Source organism: Pseudorasbora parva, chromosome 5 (genome assembly GCF_024679245.1).
Source record: "Pseudorasbora parva isolate DD20220531a chromosome 5, ASM2467924v1, whole genome shotgun sequence".
Lineage (NCBI taxonomy): Eukaryota > Metazoa > Chordata > Actinopteri > Cypriniformes > Gobionidae > Pseudorasbora > Pseudorasbora parva.
The window spans coordinates 38,306,145-38,329,563 of NC_090176.1; the positions used below are offsets into that span (position 1 = coordinate 38,306,145).

Genomic DNA, 23,419 nt, shown 5'->3' on the forward strand with positions numbered 1-23,419 from the left:
ATTAGAGAGCTATCTCTGCTTGATTTAACCCTTTAAACTCAGTTATTGCTGTAAAAACTCTAAATCTTTGCAGTGTGTTTGTGATGATAAGAAATGTCACAGCAAACACACAGGCGTCGTGATTTACTATCTAACAGGGGACCTGCATCATTTTGTTAAACATAAATAAATCAAAAGTGGTTAGTTTAAAAAGCTCATAAATGTATAAGGTGGTAACATGGGCCTTTTATATGGGCCAAAAGTCACACATTATTTTTACAAATACTTGGCTAAAATAAAATGTTTTTAATAATGTCTATGTTAACACTTGTTTAAAAGAACTTTAGATGCAAAGTTTGTCCCATTTACCGTACCTTTTTTTTATATAAATAAAACAATGCATTATTTTTCAATAATTATAGGCCACTGTCATTAAAATGTTATATATATATATATATATATATATATATATATATATATATATATATATATATATATATATATATATATATATATATATATATATATATATATATATACACACAGAAACAAAAAATGTTTACAAAAGCATTGAATGAGATCCCTTAATAATTTAATAAAGTTTTATGGTCTGTCCACGGCCATGATGGATGGTATTTACTATATTTATTTGTAGAAACTGAGGACACACACATTTTGATGGCAGATGTATTTCTAATTACATCCTGGTTGTTTAGATTTTTTAATCGTTTTTTCTTGGATCCTGTAGTATTTAATTTTAAAGTAATGCAAAGTTTGAAACTAGTCAGGGTATTTAGTAAAGAGATATAATCTATATGATGTTTGTTCCTTTAGTAAGCAGCCTGTTAAACAGCAGCTCTAGAGTCAGAGGACAGCAGGCCATTCAAACAATAGAGGAGTGTGTGTGTGTGAACGACGTGTGTTTAAGGGCTATTACAGTTCCTGCTCCAGCCTACAGGGGAGCTGCTGAGCATGGCCTTAAACACTCACACACTCTTAGGTCCCCTCTTGGTCAAAATTTTTAAAAATTCACCAGAGTGTTGTTTCTTGATTTTAACATGATTTAAACACACACACCTGTAGGTCCTTACTTGGTCAAACATTTAAAAAATCACCAGAGCATTTCTTTAGTGTTTTACTTCATTTTCACATGATTTAATGCATGACCAACAGGGGACTTGAAAAATGTCCCCTCTTGGCTCAGAGGTCCCCTGTTGGTGAGTGTGTAACGACGCCAAGGTCCCCTGTTAGATAGGTAGACAAGTACACACACACACACACACACACACACACACACACACACACACACACCTATACGGGTTTATGTGGTTTATGAGGACACTTCAGCCCAAACCAGTTTTTTGGTGTATTGCAGGGACACCCCTTTCCACTTGCTCTACAGTGATGTGGAGGGTATCAAAAATTTTGTTTTGAGCCAAACAACACAGATTTCTCTTCAGAATTTGTATACACACAACACAACTTATAATATTACCACCTGACAATATACATAATTATGAGGACACATAATTAAGTGTCTAAGCCCCGCCTATGACAAAAAACGAAATTATAAGGACAGTGGATACACAACACACATAAATGACATTAATGTGTATTAGAGGGACAAACATGAATTAATGGGACATTGCAATACACAAACACAAACGTGAAGGCATTGTGCATTAAAAGGACACACCTGATTTATGAGGACAAATGAATACAGTACTGAGACTGCAAACACATCCTCACCTGTGGCTCATACTCCAACACACAACCATTCTAAACTATGATATTCTGATATCTGAATATTCAACTATGTCTTTTACACTATACTGCTATTTGTGTGATCACATGACCTTTAAACAGACATGAGGACATACGACAGTGCACACCTTCAGAGAACAAGAAGTTTATTAGTGCTCGTTTACAACATTACAGCTGTTGCCCTGACAATATTACATAAATCACAAGATACTTAAAACCTCTCATAAACATAATTAACAAAAATTGCTGAAAATAAATGAAAGGGTCCCCCCTCATGTTTTTTTCTAAACCTGTATGAGTTTCTTTCTTCTGCTGAACACAAAGGAAGATATTTTGAAGAATGTGGGTGAGCAGACGGGTGACGGTAGCCATGAGTTCAATAGCACAGAAAAAACATCCCTTTAAAGCTTTCAACAGAAGTTTAAGACATAGCCATACATTTGAACAAAACAGAATAAACAGCAGCGGCAACAGAAGAAAAAACAAACATGGGTAACACTTTATAATAACGTTCAGTTATAAGTTTAGATGATGAACTAAATCATTTACAAAACCTAACTATACATTCATTAATGATTAATAAGTGATATGCTAACCATTAACAAATGTGCTGTTTATTATCAAAACAGATCAATAGTAGATGTTTGAGTTATTAGATGATGTACTATAATTAACACTTAAACATTATTGGAGTATTTATGTCAAACTTGTTTTAGTGTCATCTCAAACAATGGCTAATCTTGAACAAATGATGAACAGACTATTAGTAAATGATCAGTAATGTATTGATGAATCCAAGTTTTCAGCTGGTGTGTGTTCAACTGCACACACATGCTAAAGCAGCATCATTGAGAAGAGTTGTTCCAGTCAGGGGACTGCAGTGTGTTCTGAATCTCTGCAGTCCTGTGTGGGATCTGGGATAATGTGAAGCGGTTTAATGTCCTCTGACACACACATCAGGTGATGAGCAGAAGTGTCAGAGGTCGAACCCTCACCGGTCAGCACTTACACTAGTGTTCAACACCTACTACAGGTGATGTGGAACTCATTTACAACCCTTTCTGCATCCCCTAATCTAAAGTGTACACTACAATTGTATACACATCACTTGTATATGAATATATGGTATAGCATTCCACTAAAAATGAATGAATGTATTAACCAATAACTTATAAATTACTTATAACTGAATTAACAAAACAGTCATAAAATGTTAGCATACTACTTAGTCATTTATGAATGTCATGTTTTGTAAATGATTAGTTCATCATTATCTAATAACTTATAAGTGACTTATAACTGAACATTATTATAAAGTGTTACCAAACATTTAGCAAGTTTCATGTAAGCGATAATCCCTGATTCCTGACAAAGGCTCGCTGTTTTGCTGAAGCCGGACGCTCTGCAGTTTACCCGGTGAACTGTGCTCAGTTCTGCAGACTCCGCTGGAGGCCATATCTGCCGTTTTCTTCTTGCCTCGCCCCTTCAGAAGATTCAAGAATCCCTACAAAAGAGGAAAACAGATTCTTTAACCCATGGGGTGAAAACCACTTCCTTTTCTCCCAACTCGTCCCACTGTCCTCTCCCTCATCTTTAGTCTAGAACTGATTAATAATCGGAGACAAAAGTGATGGGCTGCTGTTTGTTAAATACTTGTGTTTGTTGTGTGTGTGTGTGTGTGGCCTACACCTGGGTTATGAGGACATGTGTTTTGTGAGGACACGTGATTTATGAGGACATTATCATAAGATGATGTTCCTGATGTTTGACTTGATTGAAGAACCTCAGTGTTGTGTGTGTGTGTGTGTGTGTGTGTGTGTGGCTTACACCTGGGTTATGAGGACACATGATTTATGAGGACATTATCATAAGATGATGTTCCTGATGTTTGACTTGACTGAAGAACCTCAGTGTTGTGTGTGTGTGTGCAGGGCCGGCGCTAGCCATTTGGGTGCCCTAAGCACAAATGCTTGGCGGTGCCCCCCATCCCACCCCACCCCACCCCCCAACCAACCAACCAACCAACCAAAGAAATAACTACCATTCAGAATTTCTTAGTTAGGTTCTCTTTACTTCCAAAATAACTGCTGCAAATGAATAATTGGAACTGAACAATGTAAACACAAAGTTAAAAGTGCAAAAAAAGTTTAGTGCAAATAACAGTATAAGTGTATGAATTTTATGAAGTATGAATTTTAAAGTGCACATTTTAAACTGCAAATAACCATGCATAACTGCACAGTAGAAATTACTCGACAGAGGGACTACATCTCTATAAAGAGACCATTCTGCTATTCTATAGAACTATATTAAACATTTTCACTACCATCAGTTGTCAGAGGCCCTACAGAGGCACACGCCTACATTTCCTAGCTGCAAAATCAGCTATCAGGTCATCATATGACAGTTTCTGAGCCACGTCCCCATTGATGCTGATGACAGCCAGACCACTTAAATGCTCCATATAAACACCTCAATCGGAATAAAAATGCCCAAACCGAATGAAATTGTAATCGGTTGGAGAGGGGTGGGATAAACCTTTTCATGAACTGATCAAACGAAAAGTTTCACCATGTAAACGACCTGACCCGATTACTTTTGAGTGTGCGTCCTTATATGACGCGATACACAGCGCGCGCCTTCACCACTGAAGAGTGCGCGCCGCGGCGCGCTCACACCAGGTTATAATGTTGAGAGGAAAGTTAATTTTTCTGAGGGGTAAACTTTTTATTTCGTTAGAAGTTATTAAGATAATGTTGGCATAATGCCACAGAGAGCTTGGCAACACCCTCTCATATTAACAGCGTTTGTCCCAGCACTTTTTACTTCAAAAACGTGCATGTAAACGTGGCTATTGTCTTACCTGCAAGCGACCCGCGAGCATCATCCCGCTGTCTCTTCTTTTTTCTTTTTTCCGCCCCCGACTCTTGGTGCCTTTTCGAGGCCATGTCTGAGGTCGGTGTCTGCCAAATTTGACATTGATTGGGGCATAATCGAACAGACCACTGGGAGGTGGGGAAGGGGGGGGCACCAGAGGGAGACTGGCACAGAGATTCACCTTTTTCTCGACTAATTTTGTCTAGGCCTATATTACTTTTGTATTGCTTTTGTATATTAACATGCTTTTAGAAATATTTTATTTGTCATTTATACTAGTAGCCTATTGTCATGATTTTTTCACGACCCAGATTTTTTGGTGCCCCCCCCAAGCACTTGGTGCCCTACGCGCAGTGCGTGATGTGCGTGTGCGGAGCGCCGGCCCTGTGTGTGTGTGTGTGGCTTACACCTGGGTTATGAGGACAGATGATTTATGAGTACATTCCCATAAGATGATGTTCCTGATGTTTGACCTGACTGAAGAACCTCAGTGTTGTGTGTGTGTGTGTGTGGCTTACACCTGGGTTATGAGGACACATGATTTATGAGGACATTATCATAAGATGATGTTCCTGATGTTTGACTTGACTGAAGAACCTCAGTGTTGTGTGTGTGTGTGGCTTACACCTGGGTTATGAGGACACATGATTTATGAGGACATTATCATAAGATGATGTTCCTGATGTTTGACCTGACTGAAGAACCTCAGTGTTGTGTGTATGTGTGTGTGTGTGTGACTTACACCTGGGTTATGAGGACACATGATTTATAAGGACATTCTCATAAGATGATGTTCCTGATGTTTGGCCTGACTGAAGAACCTCAGTGTTGTGTGTGTGTGTGTGTGGCTTACACCTGGGTTATGAGGACACGTGTTTTGTGAGGACATTATCATAAGATGATGTTCCTGATGTTTGACCTGACTGAAGAACCTCAGTGTTGTGTGTGTGTGTGTGTGGCTTACACCTGGGTTATGAGGACACGTGATTTATGAGGACATTATCATAAGATGATGTTCCTGATGTTTGACCTGACTGAAGAACCTCAGTGTTGTGTGTGTGTGTGTGGCTTACACCTGGGTTATGAGGACACATGATTTATAAGGACATTCTCATAAGATGATGTTCCTGATGTTTGACTTGACTGAAGAACCTCAGTTTTGTGTGTGTGTGTGTGTGTGGCTTACACCTGGGTTATAAGGACACATGATTTATGAGGACATTATCATAAGATGATGTTCCTGATGTTTTACTTGACTGAAGAACCTCAGTGTTGTGTGTGTGTGTGTGTGGCTTACACCTGGGTTATGAGGACACATGATTTGTGAGGACTACCTGATCATAACAGAAGTAGGTAGTAAAAGTTATAGTTAACCTCTAGTCTGTCTAACCCTAACCCTGATCATAACAGAAGTAGGTAGTAAAAGTTATAGTTTACCTCTAGTCTGTCTAACCCTAACCCTGATCATAACAGAAGTAGGTAGTAAAAGTTATAGTTAACCTCTAGTCTGGCTAACCCTGACCCTGATCATAACCAAAGTAGGTTGTAAAAGTTATAGTTTACCTCTAGTCTGGCTAACCCTAACCCTGATCATAACAGAAGTAGGTAGTAAAAGTTATAGTTAACCTCTAGTCTGGCTAACCCTAACCCTGATCATAACAGAAGTAGGTAGTAAAAGTTATAGTTAACCTCTAGTCTGTCTAACCCTAACCCTGATCATAACAGAAGTAGGTAGTAAAAGTTATAGTTAACCTCTAGTCTGGCTAACCCTAACCCTGATCATAACAGAAGTAGGTAGTAAAAGTTATAGTTAACCTCTAGTCTGGCTAACCCTAACCCTGATCATAACAGAAGTAGGCAGTAAAAGTTATAGTAGACCTATAGTCTGGCTAACCCTAACCCTGATCATAACAGAAGTAGGTAGTAAAAGTTATAGTTAACCTCTAGTCTGGCTAACCCTGACCCTGATCATAACCAAAGTAGGTAGTAAAAGTTATAGTTTACCTCTAGTCTGGCTAACCCTAACCCTGATCATAACAGAAGTAGGTAGTAAAAGTTATAGTTAACCTCTAGTCTGGCTAACCCTAACCCTGATCATAACAGAAGTAGGTAGTAAAAGTTATAGTTAACCTCTAGTCTGTCTAACCCTAACCCTGATCATAACAGAAGTAGGTAGTAAAAGTTATAGTTTACCTCTAGTCTGGCTAACCCTGACCCTGATCATAACAGAAGTAGGCAGTAAAAGTTATAGTAGACCTATAGTCTGGCTAACCCTAACCCTGATCATAACAGAAGTAGGTAGTAAAAGTTATAGTTAACCTCTAGTCTGGCTAACCCTAACCCTGATCATGACAGAAGTAGGTAGTAAAAGTTATAGTTAACCTCTAGTCTGGCTAACCCTGACCCTGATCATAACCAAAGTAGGTAGTAAAAGTTATAGTTTACCTCTAGTCTGGCTAACCCTGACCCTGATCATAACAGAAGTAGGTAGTAAAAGTTATAGTAGACCTATAGTCTGGCTAACCCTTACCCTGATCATAACAGAAGTAGGCAGTACAAATTATAGTTAACCTCTAGTCTGGCTAACCCTAACCCTGATCATAACCGAAGTAGGTAGTAAAAGTTATAGTTAACCTCTAGTCTGTCTAACCCTAACCCTGATCATAACAGAAGTAGGTAGTAAAAGTTATAGTTAACCTCTAGTCTGGCTAACCCTAACCCTGATCATAACAGAAGTAGGTAGTAAAAGTTATAGTTAACCTCTAGTCTGGCTAACCCTAACCCTGATCATAGCAGAAGTAGGCAGTAAAAGTTATAGTAGACCTATAGTCTGGCTAACCCTAACCCTGATCATAACAGAAGTAGGTAGTAAAAGTTATAGTTAACCTCTAGTCTGGCTAACCCTGACCCTGATCATAACCAAAGTAGGTAGTAAAAGTTATAGTTTACCTCTAGTCTGGCTAACCCTAACCCTGATCATAACAGAAGTAGGTAGTAAAAGTTATAGTTAACCTCTAGTCTGGCTAACCCTAACCCTGATCATAACAGAAGTAGGTAGTAAAAGTTATAGTTAACCTCTAGTCTGTCTAACCCTAACCCTGATCATAACAGAAGTAGGTAGTAAAAGTTATAGTTTACCTCTAGTCTGGCTAACCCTGACCCTGATCATAACAGAAGTAGGCAGTAAAAGTTATAGTAGACCTATAGTCTGGCTAACCCTAACCCTGATCATAACAGAAGTAGGTAGTAAAAGTTATAGTTAACCTCTAGTCTGGCTAACCCTAACCCTGATCATGACAGAAGTAGGTAGTAAAAGTTATAGTTAACCTCTAGTCTGGCTAACCCTGACCCTGATCATAACCAAAGTAGGTAGTAAAAGTTATAGTTTACCTCTAGTCTGGCTAACCCTGACCCTGATCATAACAGAAGTAGGTAGTAAAAGTTATAGTTAACCTCTAGTCTGGCTAACCCTGACCCTGATCATAACAGAAGTAGGTAGTAAAAGTTATAGTAGACCTATAGTCTGGCTAACCCTTACCCTGATCATAACAGAAGTAGGCAGTACAAATTATAGTTAACCTCTAGTCTGGCTAACCCTAACCCTGATCATAACCGAAGTAGGTAGTAAAAGTTATAGTTAACCTCTAGTCTGGCTAACCCTAACCCTGATCATAACAGAAGTAGGTAGTACAAATTATAGTTAACCTCTAGTCTGGCTAACCCTAACCCTGATCATAACAGAAGTAGGTAGTACAAATTATAGTTAACCTCTAGTCTGGCTAACCCTGACCCTGATCATAACAGAAGTAGGTAGTAAAAGTTATCGTTAACCTATAGTCCGGCGGCCCGCCACATTCTAATCTGCCCCGATTTTACCAGATTTTAGTTTGACTGACAGATGCTTTGCCAAAGCAATTGAGTAAAACACAACTTCAAAGAAACTCAGAATGCTGAAAAAAATATGTTTGGTTTATTATGAAACTGATAATGAACCAAAAATTAAATTTTTTACATTGCTGAAATGAAATAAGTATTCTGTTTCTGCATATTTATGTAAAAGAGAAGCGCACACTTTGCTCATGCAAACAGCTTCTGATCTGGTGTTTTCAGCGTATCAGGTCACAGTAACACACACACACAACACTGAGGTTCTTCAGTCAAGTCAAACATCAGGAACATCATCTTATGATAATGTCCTCATAAATCATGTGTCCTCATAACCCAGGTGTAAGCCACACACACACACACAACACTGAGGTTCTTCAGTCAGGTCAAACATCAGGAACATCATCTTATGATAATGTCCTCATAAATCATGTGCCCTCATAACCCAGGTGTAAGCCACACACACACACACATACACACACAACACTGAGGTTCTTCAGTCAAGTCAAACATCAGGAACATCATCTTATGATAATGTCCTTATAAATCATGTGTCCTCATAACCCAGGTGTAAGCCACACACACACACAACACTGAGGTTCTTCAGTCAGGTCAAACATCAGGAACATCATCTTATGATAATGTCCTCATAAATCATGTGTCCTCATAACCCAGGTGTAAATCACACACACACACATACACACAACACTGAGGTTCTTCAGTCAGGTCAAACATCAGGAACATCATCTTATGATAATGTCCTTATAAATCCTGTGTTCTCTTAACCCAGGTGTAAGCCACACACACACAACACTGAGGTTCTTCAGTCAAGTAAAACATCAGGAACATCATCTTATGATAATGTCCTCATAAATCATGTGTCCTCATAACCCAGGTGTAAGTCACACACACACACACACAACACTGAGGTTCTTCAGTCAGGTCAAACATCAGGAACATCATCTTATGAGAATGTCCTTATAAATCATGTGTCCTCTTAACCCAGGTGTAAGCCACACACACACACACACAACACTGAGGTTCTTCAGTCAGGTCAAACATCAGGAACATCATCTTATGAGAATGTCCTTATAAATCATGTGTCCTCATAACCCAGGTGTAAGCCACACACACACACACACAACACTGAGGTTCTTCAGTCAGGTCAAACATCAGGAACATCATCTTATGAGAATGTCCTTATAAATCATGTGTCCTCATAACCCAGGTGTAAGCCACACACACACACAACACTGAGGTTCTTCAGTCAGGTCAAACATCAGGAACATCTTCTTATGATAATGTCCTTATAAATCATGTGTCCTCTTAACCCAGGTGTAAGCCACACACACACACACAACACTGAGGTTCTTCAGTCAGGTCAAACATCAGGAACATCTTCTTATGATAATGTCCTCACAAAACATGTGTCCTCTTAACCCAGGTGTAAGCCACACACACACACACACACACACACAACACTGAGGTTCTTCAGTCAGGTCAAACATCAGGAACATCATCTTATGATAATGTCCTCATAAATCACGTGTCCTCTTAACCCAGGTGTAAGCCACACACACACACAACACTGAGGTTCTTCAGTCAGGTCAAACATCAGGAACATCATCTTATGAGAATGTCCTTATAAATCATGTGTCCTCATAACCCAGGTGTAAGCCACACACACACACACACAACACTGAGGTTCTTCAGTCAGGTCAAACATCAGGAACATCTTCTTATGATAATGTCCTCACAAAACATGTGTCCTCTTAACCCTGGTGTAAGCCACACACACACACAACACTGAGGTTCTTCAGTCAGGTCAAACATCAGGAACATCATCTTATGAGAATGTCCTTATAAATCATGTGTCCTCTTAACCCAGGTGTAAGCCACACACACACACACACACAACACTGAGGTTCTTCAGTCAGGTCAAACATCAGGAACATCATCTTATGAGAATGTCCTTATAAATCATGTGTCCTCACAACCCATGTGTAAGCCACACACACACACACACCAGGGATGGAAATTAACTTTTTTGTCCACCGGCCACTGTGGCTGGTGGATTTCAAAATCTACCAGCCACTCAATGTTTTTACCAGCCACTTTCTTGTTTTTAACCGATAATGTGTAACTGCACGTGAAAAATTAATACTACAAGCTCTACAATACTTAAGCAGTTTATTTAATCTCAAATCTCAATTAAATGCTGACATTTTCTCTTATACACAAACAAATCATTAACTGATATACATTTTATTAAATGAGTAGGTCTCTGTGCGCTGTTTTTTTTTTTTTTTACCTGGATGTGGCATTTGGATGATTCGTGGTCTTTTATGGCTTCCAGTTTTAGGTTTTTAGTACCAACAATGAAACTACTAGTTTTGGCATCTCCTGAAGCGTGTTGACGACATACCGAGCAGAACATTGTCGGTAGGGATGCACCGAAATAAAAATTATTGGCTGAAACCGAAACACTAGAAATTAAGAAATTATGAAATTATGCCAATTATCCATTGCATTTATGGCTAATGCTATGACTGTGTAACTTTACTAAAAAATCAAGGCTTTACAATTCCATTAATTAATATTAAAGTTTCAAGTAATAAATCAATTACAAATTATGCAAATATTTATTTAGCACATTGCAACAACCAACAGTATAAAATAAAATTCAAACTAAAATGTGTTTTGTTCTTGACCTCACTTATGTGTACATTAAATAATAATGTATTGGCCTACTGGCCTGCAGAAAGGGTACAGAAATTGAATAAAGTAATCAAATGTAAAATAACTGCATATTTAACTGTTTAAATTAAAGATTAATCCTTATTAAACTTACGAAAGCTATTCAATCAAGAGCAGTGCGTGATGTCCTTTTCTTTGACATTAAACAGAGCAGTAAAGGCGACTTCCCCTTTAAGACCTAATAGAAGGATATGCTCGTCTTTCTCGACTCTATACAGTTCACTTAAGGTATATCCAGACTATGTCTGCTTGGATACTCATCAAGATGGACATGTTGACATACTTTTTGTGTGAGTTTGTCCGTTTAAGCGCAAGACTTGAAAAATAACTCAATATTTGCGCGCTGTGAGACGAGTGCGCGCTTTCGGATGATGCACAGTGACGGATCTTCTCTCAGCGTGCGCGAGTTCTTATTCGCGCCTTCTAGCACTACATCTGGGAAATGATGGCGAAAACGGCTGGTCATTTCTCTATGGGTCATTTTCGGACATACGGCCGCACTCGCATGCATTGAACAAAGTTTACAAAGAGGGGAAACAGTATGCTATTTTTATTTACCCGCCACGGTGGCCGGTAGGTGAAGCGAGTTTACCCGCCACAGCTCAAAATCACCCGCATTTGGCTGGTGGCGGGTGCTAATTTCCATCCCTGACACACACACAACACTGAAGTTCTTCAGTCAGGTCAAACATCAGGAACATCATCTTATGAGAATGTCCTTATAAATCATGTGTCCTCACAACCCAGGTGTAAGCCACACACACACACACAACACTGAGGTTCTTCAGTCAAGTCAAACATCAGGAACATCATCTTATGAGAATGTCCTTATAAATCATGTGTCCTCATAACCCAGGTGTAAGCCACACACACACACACAACACTGAGGTTCTTCAGTCAAGTCAAACATCAGGAACATCATCTTATGATAATGTCCTCATAAATCATGTGTCCTCATAACCCAGGTGTAAGCCACACACACACACACACAACACTGAGGTTCTTCAGTCAGGTCAAACATCAGGAACATCATCTTATGATAATGTCCTCATAAATCATGTGCCCTCATAACCCAGGTGTAAGCCACACACACACACACATACACACACAACACTGAGGTTCTTCAGTCAAGTCAAACATCAGGAACATCATCTTATGATAATGTCCTCATAAATCATGTGTCCTCACAACCCAGGTGTAAGCCACACACACACACACACAACACTGAGGTTCTTCAGTCAGGTCAAACATCAGGAACATCATCTTATGAGAATGTCCTTATAAATCATGTGTCCTCACAACCCAGGTGTAAGCCACACACACACACACAACACTGAGGTTCTTCAGTCAAGTCAAACATCAGGAACATCATCTTATGAGAATGTCCTTATAAATCATGTGTCCTCATAACCCAGGTGTAAGCCACACACACACACACAACACTGAGGTTCTTCAGTCAAGTCAAACATCAGGAACATCATCTTATGATAATGTCCTCATAAATCATGTGTCCTCATAACCCAGGTGTAAGCCACACACACACACACACAACACTGAGGTTCTTCAGTCAGGTCAAACATCAGGAACATCATCTTATGATAATGTCCTCATAAATCATGTGCCCTCATAACCCAGGTGTAAGCCACACACACACACACACACACACACAACACTGAGGTTCTTCAGTCAGGTCAAACATCAGGAACATCATCTTATGATAATGTCCTCATAAATCATGTGTCCTCATAACCCAGGTGTAAGCCACACACACACACAACACTGAGGTTCTTCAGTCAAGTCAGACATCAGGAACATCATCTTATGAGAATGTCCTTATAAATCATGTGTCCTCACAACCCAGGTGTAAGCCACACACACACACACAACACTGAGGTTCTTCAGTCAAGTCAGACATCAGGAACATCATCTTATGATAATGTCCTCATAAATCATGTGTCCTCACAACCCAGGTGTAAGCCACACACACACACACAACACTGAGGTTCTTCAGTCAAGTCAGACATCAGGAACATCATCTTATGGGAATGTCCTTATAAATCATGTGTCCTCACAACCCAGGTGTAAGCCACACACACACACACAACACTGAGGTTCTTCAGTCAAGTCAAACATCAGGAACATCTTCTTATGATAAGGTCCTCACAAAACGTGTAAGCCACACACACCTGGCATACTGTGATGCATTTAAAGTCAGGAACATAACCTTGGATAATATGAATCTTTAAAATAATCTTACAAATGCTAAATAGGTTATGTAAAGTTTACAGTACCGTGCATTTCCTTGGCCACTCAGAATCGCCGTAATTGTGTGATATCTTCACCAGGACAGATGCTCCTTACAGCAGATAGGCAAACGTGAAGTTTTTCTATCCACACGGATTGTCTTCATCCAGTTGTTTGGATTCATATGTTCAGAGATTACAAGTCATCCAAAGGGAACTGTCATCTCGGGCTGATCAACACTAAATAAATGACAATTCAACTTTCAATTAAGAATTCTTATTCCTGTTAGACACAAAAAAAGACAATATCAGTGATGAAAATCTAATATCATCAAATATATTCTTTGTGATCACCAGTCATTTAATAGTTTAATAGCGTTTGGTATTAAGATGTGTTTTGGACGATCGGATCAAAAGTGGATGATGCTCAACACAGGTGTAAATGGGGTTTAAAACATTTTGAGCTTGTCAACTTTCAACCACTTCCAGAAGTTGGAAAACTCATTCGACCAGATTGCTTTCGTAGTGTAACGTCTGTGTGGTTGAATGTGTTCAAACAGTCACAAAAGACCGCCTGCTCTCCGCTGAATGACCTAATGTGGAAACTAGAGATGCTTCGATACCAGTATCGGTATCAGCCCAAAATACCAGAGAAAGATGAAATAAATGCATCTAATTAACAGAATATTAAACAAAATTAAATATCCATACTATAGCTGCTGTGCACAAGCTGATGAGTGAAACACGCAGAGTGGATTGAGCTGACGTTTTTCACAGACATCGCTGAAAATGATGGCCCATAATTACACAGACTTCTGTTGCATGCACTTGACTGCTAACCCACTCACCAGGACACATTTGGATTAAAAATACATTGAATATGCAAATAAAAAAAGGTTGAAGGTTACATTACATTTTAATATAAGATGTAACATTTTTATTTGACATAAGAAGACACAGATATGACAGTTAATACGTTTAAAAATACTGTTCACCTCTGGCTTTATTGATCAGTTATTTTAGGGTTTTGATCTTCTCTTGAGTCTTTGACTAGGCTAGGCATTAAGGGTGTGAACCTACACTGGTCTCACGGTTCGGTTCGATTCGATTATGATTATCATGCCATCGATTCGGTTCGATAACACGATTCAGCACACTGCACTGACGATGCACTTCATCCTCATGTATATAATTTTGTCAGTCAGTTATATGACCTGAACCTTTTATTTTACCTGCTCAAAGAAAACACACTTCTTTAATGTATCAAACATGAGACAAAACGTAAAAACATAAAACGTTTTGTGACCAAATGTAAATAAATCGTTTTGATAAATCAGATATATCTAATCTGTAAAAATGCATGAAATGACCAGGTGTAAACATGCCCTTTAAGAACTCGAACGTTGATATAATTAGATTTTTGGCTGAGCTGGGTCCACCTTGTCACTGACAGGCGTTAACAGCTCACGATGAAAATGGCTGACGGGGTTTCTCAAGTTAGTGGTATTACCCCATGCACATTTTATTTGTGCGTGACATAATTTACACACAACACGTGTGTTCTCCAGGTCGTGCTTACCAGGTTGTTCAAAAAATCCGAAATGTGCCCAGATGTCTGCTTTTAAAATAGTTGGAGCATTTTTAACTACTCACACTCGTGTCTCGCCTCCCTCTGCCTTTGTATGCTACCGCGACAATGCACATACACGACAAATGATGGCAGAAAAGCGTCAGTACATTATAATAGGTTATGGTCTATTACTGAACTGATACCGAGTCTTCCTTGTCTGCATCGCGATGCATCAAAAAAACAAATAATTTCGACAGCCCAACTAGGCATGTTTCCTATTAATTGTCCTAGGAACCTCTAAGTTTATTTTAATTTTTGTGTATTTTGTATTACTCTATAATGTTGTAGTTGAAGGTTATTTAAAAATATACAAAACAGGCCAAAAGTTTGGACACGTTACTATTTGTAATGTTTTTGAAAGAAGTTTCTTCTGCTCATCAAGCCTGCATTTATTTGATCAAAAATACAGAACAAAAATTAATATTGTGATATATTATTACAATTTAAAATATTTGTTTTTCAATGTATTCTACTTTAAATGATCATTTATTTCTGTGATCAAAGCTGATTTTTCAGGATGGTTCCTCCAGTCTTCAGTGATCATGATCCTTCAGAAATCATTCTCATATTCTGATTTATTATGAGTGTTGGAAACAGTTCTGCTGAATAATATATTTGATGAATAAAAGGTTCAAAAGAACTGCATTTATTCAAAATAAAAACATATTTTCAAATAATATAAATCTCCTTTACTATCACTTTTTATCAATTTAACACATCCTTGCTGAATAAAATTATTGATTTATTTAAAAAAAGAAATAAAAAAAATGACTGACCAGTATTGTATACTGTTGTTACAAAAGATTTCTATTTTTAAAACATTTGCTTCTTTTTTTTATTTTTATTTTTTTACTTTTTATTCATCAAAGTATTATAAAAACATATCACAGGTTATGAAATAATATTAGTGAGCAGAACTGTTTCCAACACTCATAATGAATCCTCATCTGAGAATGATTTCTGAAGGATCATGATCACTGAAGACTGGAGGAATGATCCGGAAAATACAGCTCTGATCACAGAAATAAATCATCATTTAAAGTAGAATAACAAGATAACAAGAGTATGAAAAACAAATATTTTAAATTGTAATAATATATCACAATATTAATTTTTTTCTGTATTTTTGATCAAATAAATGCAGGCTTGATGAGCAGAAGAAACTTCTTTCAAAAACATTACAAATAGTAATGTGTCCAAACTTTTGGCCTGTACTATATATATATATATATTGAGCCCTGCAAATATAGGGAGTTACTTTCAAGTCCTGCCTCTTTTGTTATAAAATTAAGTTGTTATGGGGAAAAATAATGTCTAAAATAAAGTCTGGCCCACCAGGAATTTCAATGGGCCCACCCTGCATCTCAAAGCTGGAGCCGGGCCTGTGATACAGCAATAGCATGAACAGTGGAAGTAACTGTAGCTCCTATAATACAGTTTAACAGGCATAATTAGGCATGCAAATAACTGAAGGATATCTATTTGCTAAGCCAACTCAATTTGATTCATATTCTTTTGGTTTCTCTATTCATTATTTTTAAAAATGAAAAATGCAATGAAAATACAAGTTATTGGTACTATTGGTAAGTTGGAAGTTCGTTCAAAAAAAAAAGTCCATTAGAACAAAAGACCCGAAAAAGCCCATACATTTACTCACCCATACACCCTCCCTTTGAAGAAATCAGGACAGAAGTGGTTGAAAATGAATAAAAGAGACTGACTAAAACACCAAGTGTAAACGGGAATGTGTGTCCCTCATCTACTCGAGATCCGATCGACCAAAACGCATCTTAATACCAGGTGTAAATTAGGGATGCACAATTTATTGCCACCATATCGTTATCATCCAATAAATGGACATTATTAATGTTAACGTTATCAATCCGATATGAAAATTATGCCGATATATATAAGCTGATAGATCATGTAATTTTCCTTCAGCCGAGACACTTCAGATGCGCAGTATTCATCATGATGGTTTTGAATTGCTTGATATGATTGGAATCACTTTTTTTAAAATGTAATGTAAGGGGGGGCTTACATTAGCTTACATTGTTGCAGCCATTAAAATAGTTCAGTTTTGTTTTTAATGTCAAAGTAGTTATATTTTGTTTCGTTTCATTGTTAAGTTAATTTAGAAAAATGTTTAGAGCAATTTTTTGTTTGTTAAATTAAAGTTTACATTTTTTTAAGTGACGACCAAGTGGCCAGTGGCCAACAGTGAGTAAACCGCATGTTTAATCAATTTAGCCTCTCAAATCAACTATTGACTTGTCTTGCCTATAATAAAATCCATAGATTTAAAACACTTCAAGTATCACAATGTTAGTTAATTTAGCCTACTATAATATTACCTCCACATTAAAAAGGCATTTTTGACGAGCTGAGGCAGGCTGATGCTGCTCGCAACGGTACTCACTAACGAAACGAGCTAAACAATCTAAACAAATAAAAAAATAAAAGAACATGCAGTTTGTATTATACCTTACACCTCTGCAAAATGAATATAAATCAGATCTTAAATTCCCGCGGTATAGCCTATATTTAACGGAGTTCACAGCAACGAAAGCAAAAGATTCAAGATGCATTTTATTCAGCAGCTCAAAGACCGCAAAATGAAAGAGCGAAGCACTGGTAAGATCATTTATTAATTTTTATTGAAGATAATTGTGTTTTTGAGCATCTAAGACTTAGACTACGACCATTTGCGTTGGCTTGCTTTACTCATTTGCGGCGATGCGTGTTGCAGCTCCATCATATCTATCTGACTACAACCTATAGCCCATAACACGATCTCACACACGTTTATTATTTAACCATTTGCCAGGAGTAAAATTTACACGTGGTTTAAGATACCTGGTCAGAGAAAATGAATGAAGGAATCATTTGTAAAAAGGCCCTAACTCTAGCAGCTGCTGAAGAAACGCGCGCTGCTGCTGGCGCTGGACTCTTTAACCCTGAGCGAGCATGTCTTGACAGTCGAGTAAGCTATCATGGTCTCATGATGTTTCCACCAGTGCAGCACACCTCATTGTTCCTTTTAATTAATCAAATAAATATAAAACAAATGAGAAGCCTAAAAAGGTCCAAAGCCCGGCCCACATTTAGGTATGACGTGAAAATTAGCCCGAAGTCCGGCCCTAGGGGCGTAAAAAAGTCGGGCTCGGCTCTAGTGTGAATCTAGGTTCTATTGTTGAGCTGTACTGTATGTTCTGCTGTTTGCACAATAAAATAAAAACGTGAAAAAAGTATTTTTAACGGGTCACAGATACTCGTCGGTTGTATTTTTATGTAATGCTAAGTCAATATTATAATCTTATCAGTTAACTGTTAATAATCGATTAATAAGCATCGCTTGTCGGTCGGGAAAATTAACCGAAATGAGCATCCCTAGTAGAGAGGTTTATATAAAGGGGTTTCAGTGATCAATTATCAGTATTTACATTTCTCTCCGATATGGCAGGAAATTAATGTGGAGGATTTGAACTGTGAAGATGATTGACGGCAGTTTAAACGTTAAAGATAATAAAGTAGTATGTCCCAAAACTTGCATACTCTTCTGCTACACACTCAAAAGTATATACTTTTGTTCACAAAAAGAGTATACTTTTAGGACGTAGTATAAGTAGGCGAATTAGGACGCAGCGTATGTCTTTTGGAATGAAAGTGCGCAGTGAACTGCCTTGAAACTCGAGCTGGCGCCGGCTGTTCTTCCCTGCCAAAAAACAGAATGGGTCACGTGACCTCCAGAGCTCTATAGGATGCGTTTGGTTGAGTTAATTAACGTTGGAGTAAAGCGCTTTATAGTACCGTTGATCATCTTTAGCTTCAGCACGTACTGCTCAAACAGTGATGCACAACATTAATAACTACTGGGACTGTCCTATACATAACATTACACTGAGAACACTCTTGTAATAAAATGCTGTTAATTCTTTGGGATTAGCTGTTGTGTTTCAGTGCGTTGTTGCAGAAGGGCAATTCTACAACAGGAGTTACACAGATTAGCATGTAACTTAGTCAAAGCTTCACTTGAGCATTTGCGTAATTTTTTGCAGATATAAGCAATATAGCGTGTTTCATTGAGTTAATAACCCGCAGCACATCATTGTACGAGTGATCATCTTAATCTTTAGCGCACGCTCTGTAGCAATGCACAACATTAATAACATATGATTGGGGTTGTCATATTACATTATAATAGTATACACTAATGTAATAAGTTGTAAAGTCTTCGGGTTTAGTTGTTGTGTTTCATAGGAAGAGCACTATTCTGACTACATAACTTAGATCATCTGTGTGTGATTTTGTGCAAATATAAGTTGCAATACCATGTTGATTTTGTTCAAATATCTGCATTATCGTATATAGGATGTGTTCTGTTGAGTAAATAACCTGGTAGCAACGTGGAGACTTATCCATGGCACATGCATTTTGATTCTTTATAGCCTAAGTCATGCTGGCCAATGACTTGTTTGCATTATTTAGTTTTTTTTTTTTTTTTTTGCTAGGCAGTGGGTGTTTTTGGTAACACTTTACAATGAGGTCTCATTTGTTAATGCATTAACTAACATGAACTAATATAAAGCAATAACCTTTGTTAATGGTAGTTATGTTGAATGAAAATGTTGAGATTAACATGAACTAAGGTTCATAAATCCTGTAGAAGCATTATTCATTCATTGGTGGATCATGTTAACTGATGATAATAAACTCAAACCTTATTGTACAATTTGTTTTATTATACAGAATTGGCCATAGGAGTGTAAAACTAATTTTAAAAGTTAAGGAATCTTACACTAGTACAAACTGTACTCCATATGTTTGATTTATGTTAAAGTGCTTGGGATATGGCTTTTTTTTTATGGTGAGCCTTTAGTTTTTGTAATCAGGTGCTCAAAGTATATAAAAATTTGTATTTAGGTATAGGTCAATATATTGGTTAACGGCTTTCTGATATAAATAATTATCATTATCGGGCAAAATGTTCATATCGGTGCATCCCTATTGTAAACAGGGCCATAATTACAAACTTACATACACATCAAACACTTACCAGAGGAGTTTTCCATCATAATGAAGCTCAAAGATGAACACTTTCAGAGCGTCATAAAGATATGTTCTTTGCCTCCGCTCTCATTCTTTGCTTATGAGTCTCGTCTGTATTCCAGCAGGAAATCTGCCTTCTCAAACTCAGTACAACTGAACAACAGAAGAAAAACATCACTGTAAACAACATATGTATCTGGCACAGCTTTATTAAACAAAATATTTTCACTTAAACTTAGCTCTATCAGACCATTCTCTCTTCTGAAGGGAAAACTGTACAGCCTCCTCCAGCGCATTATCTGATGTGTCTGCTGTCATAAAGAAAAACATCTATAATTATGACCATTGCATTTAATTTGACATTATTCAGCAAGATTGTTTTCATTATAAACATTAATACTTACAGTTCTATTGGTACAGAGTATATTTTATTACATTCAGGAGGAATAAAAGCATATATTGATTTCCTAGTTTCTTAAAAATGATAATAATAGTAACTTTAAACCGACCTAACATCAAACTACAGTACTATTTACAGTAGCATGTCAGGATACTTTATCCCCTTCACAGATTGTAGTCATGACAACGCATTGTTACGATGGCTAGACTGATGTATGTGCTCAAAATAAGTTATTTACAATTATATTGGAATCTAAAACAAGTTAAATATGACAAGCATCTCTGATTCTCTGGGATCAGAATGACTCTATGCTAGCCCCGTTAGCATCAGGTGCTAGTTGCTTTCTGACTGCAAAACGAGCAGATAATAGCTTATAAAACACACACAAACAAGCCAAAATGAGCCACAAGCGATTAAACAGCAGATTAACTTACCTTTCTTTTAATAGTTGCTTCAAACAGGTCCAAATCACAGAAGTTTTCTCAGGTGGTTTCAATCCGGTCCAAACAGGAAATTAACCGATTATATGATATTATAATATATTTAAGGATTACATTTCATCGAGGGATCACTCTACGTTAAAAAATATATTTGACAGTTCATCAATTGTAGACAATAATGCTTAAATAATGAGTAAATTACATAAATCCACTTGTATAAGGAAATTAGATGTACACACTGGGTCTGAGAAATTCCGACATTATGAGGACTTCAGGCGGTCAGCCAATCAGAAGCTCCGATTCCTTACACGAGAGTGAATATTTATGAGGGGTGCAGTACCGCAGACCCACGTCCAGGGGCGCTGTCTCGATACACAGCTGATACACAAAATCAGGTCTATGTGAATTATAAGGACTTTAGCTGAAATTCTGGATTTTAGCTCCCCCTATGTATAGAAACACTTCTACACTGTTAGAATTATGAGGACATCGGCCCTGTCCTCATAATTCAAAATGTCCTCATAATGTGGCGTGTATTCAGGTGAAATGTCCCCGTAATACACATAGGCGCACACACACACACACACACACACACACACACACACACACACACACACACAACAGGGGCTTGTTCCCACAATGTAGGTAATCTCAGGTTTTACTATGCTTATGGGGACATTTGGTCCCCACAATGTAATATAAACAAATAAACAAGGACACACACACACACACACACACACACACACACACACACACACACACACACACACACACACACAGACACACACACACACACACACACACACACACACACACACACACACACAAACTATCAAATATATATTGGAAAACCATACTTTACAGACAAATCATTATGAAAACATTTACTTACTGTTTGTGATGCAGCTGCTGTCAGATCCAATACAGCTGACTGCTTCATCTGTCTACAAGTTTCTTTGCAAACTCTCCATAACACTGTGCCTTGTTTACAAAACAATCTGCCGTCAAATTCTCTGAACAAACATATAAGCCTCTGATGCATGACGCTTTTAAAAATAAACCATCCACTTGTTCCTGATAATGGTATCCTTCAGTGCTCTGTCCAGAGATAAAAATCTCTGTAAACTGGATTCATCAAAGCGAACAATCCTTCTATTTACTCTACTATTTGTCCTCTGTTCCGCAGAATGAAGTGTATGGATTAAAGTAGACGGGCATCTATATACTGTATCCAGTGTAGACAGCGTCAGTGATTATAATGGGTTCTATTTGCTTTTGCTGCGGCACTCGCATCTGGCAAGTAGGCAAGTGTCAGCCATTACACGACTCAGAATGTCAGAATGCATCTATCTATCTATCTATCTATCTATCTATCTATCTATCTGTCTATCTGTCTATCTGTCTGTCTGTCTGTCTGTCTGTCTGTCTGTCTGTCTGTCTGTCATGGTCAAGATTTCCTGCTTATTTAATTTGATTATAAATTATACTTGCTATTCTTTCTGTTTATTCCCTCATCTCTATAATATTAATGCTACATCAGGTCTGGTTCCATTGAGTTTGTAAAGGAGTTTGTAAAGATTTAGTCATACTATTTTTTGGAATGCATAATGTTTCCTGCCATATAGTGTGCCTCCATAGTTAGACATTCTCTTTTTTTTTCTTGACAGATCTTTGACTTTCACTGCCGTCTTCTCTCTTTCACTCCTCCGCTTCTTTTGTAAGGGACAAAATCACTAGCTTGTCACCAGCAGCCTTGTGAAAAGAGCATATTTCAACACCTTGACAGTTTCGCTGTCACGATACCTCTGGATGACATCAAACTACTAAAGCCTACATTAGCCCCCTGCTGTTGTCGAAGAGAACTCTGTTGGTATAAGCTAAGCTTAGAGGCAGGAGAGCAAACAGATGGTTTTCATTCAGTGGGGAAATTGTCTTCTGTGAGGCACAATAGCATAGGGACCTTCACCTTCCGCAATAATGATGAAACTAACACCTCGTCTTTGTGAATAATTTGTGCCTGTATGTTATGTGGTGGCAGTTTAAAACCCTTTCAAAGAAATCCCCAGTTAGACAAATAAAAAAACTAAGTATAGGTGCATTACAAGATCATTCTAGCTATTTCAACTGATCATTATGAATAGCACATTTCCTACTAAACATTGCTTTTGCCAATGTGTGCATTTCAGATGACACTCTAGTTTAGTATGTAAAAGTGAAACTTAGCAGATTTCAACCGCTTTGTAATGTTGGTGTAATGACTCAGAACTCAACATCGGATCCATGAGCAGGCTTTAATGAATGAACTCTTGGTCGTACAGGCAGGGGTCGGTAACAGCAGATACAACAATGTAGAACAGGCTGAAGAGTGGTCGGTAAACAAGCAAACAGGTCGGGA

General features: G+C 37.8%; 1 protein-coding gene and 1 long non-coding RNA gene across 15 annotated transcripts in view; one reads left to right on the top strand and one right to left on the bottom strand.

Moving 5' to 3' along the window:
- Nucleotides 1-23,419, top strand: part of lrp1bb (low density lipoprotein receptor-related protein 1Bb) — a 442,399-nt gene that overhangs the window by 136,390 nt on the left and 282,590 nt on the right. The window lies entirely within an intron of this gene.
- Nucleotides 2,664-21,615, bottom strand: LOC137075536 (uncharacterized). 2 transcript variants are annotated; one of them, XR_010905054.1, is made up of 5 exons: nucleotides 21,019-21,615; nucleotides 20,435-20,495; nucleotides 20,192-20,337; nucleotides 13,554-13,745; nucleotides 2,664-3,247 (listed from the first exon to the last, which is right to left on the bottom strand). It is a non-coding gene; the product is annotated as an uncharacterized lncRNA (long non-coding RNA). The 2 variants fall into 2 exon arrangements; XR_010905053.1 differs by having other exon boundaries at nucleotides 13,554-13,788.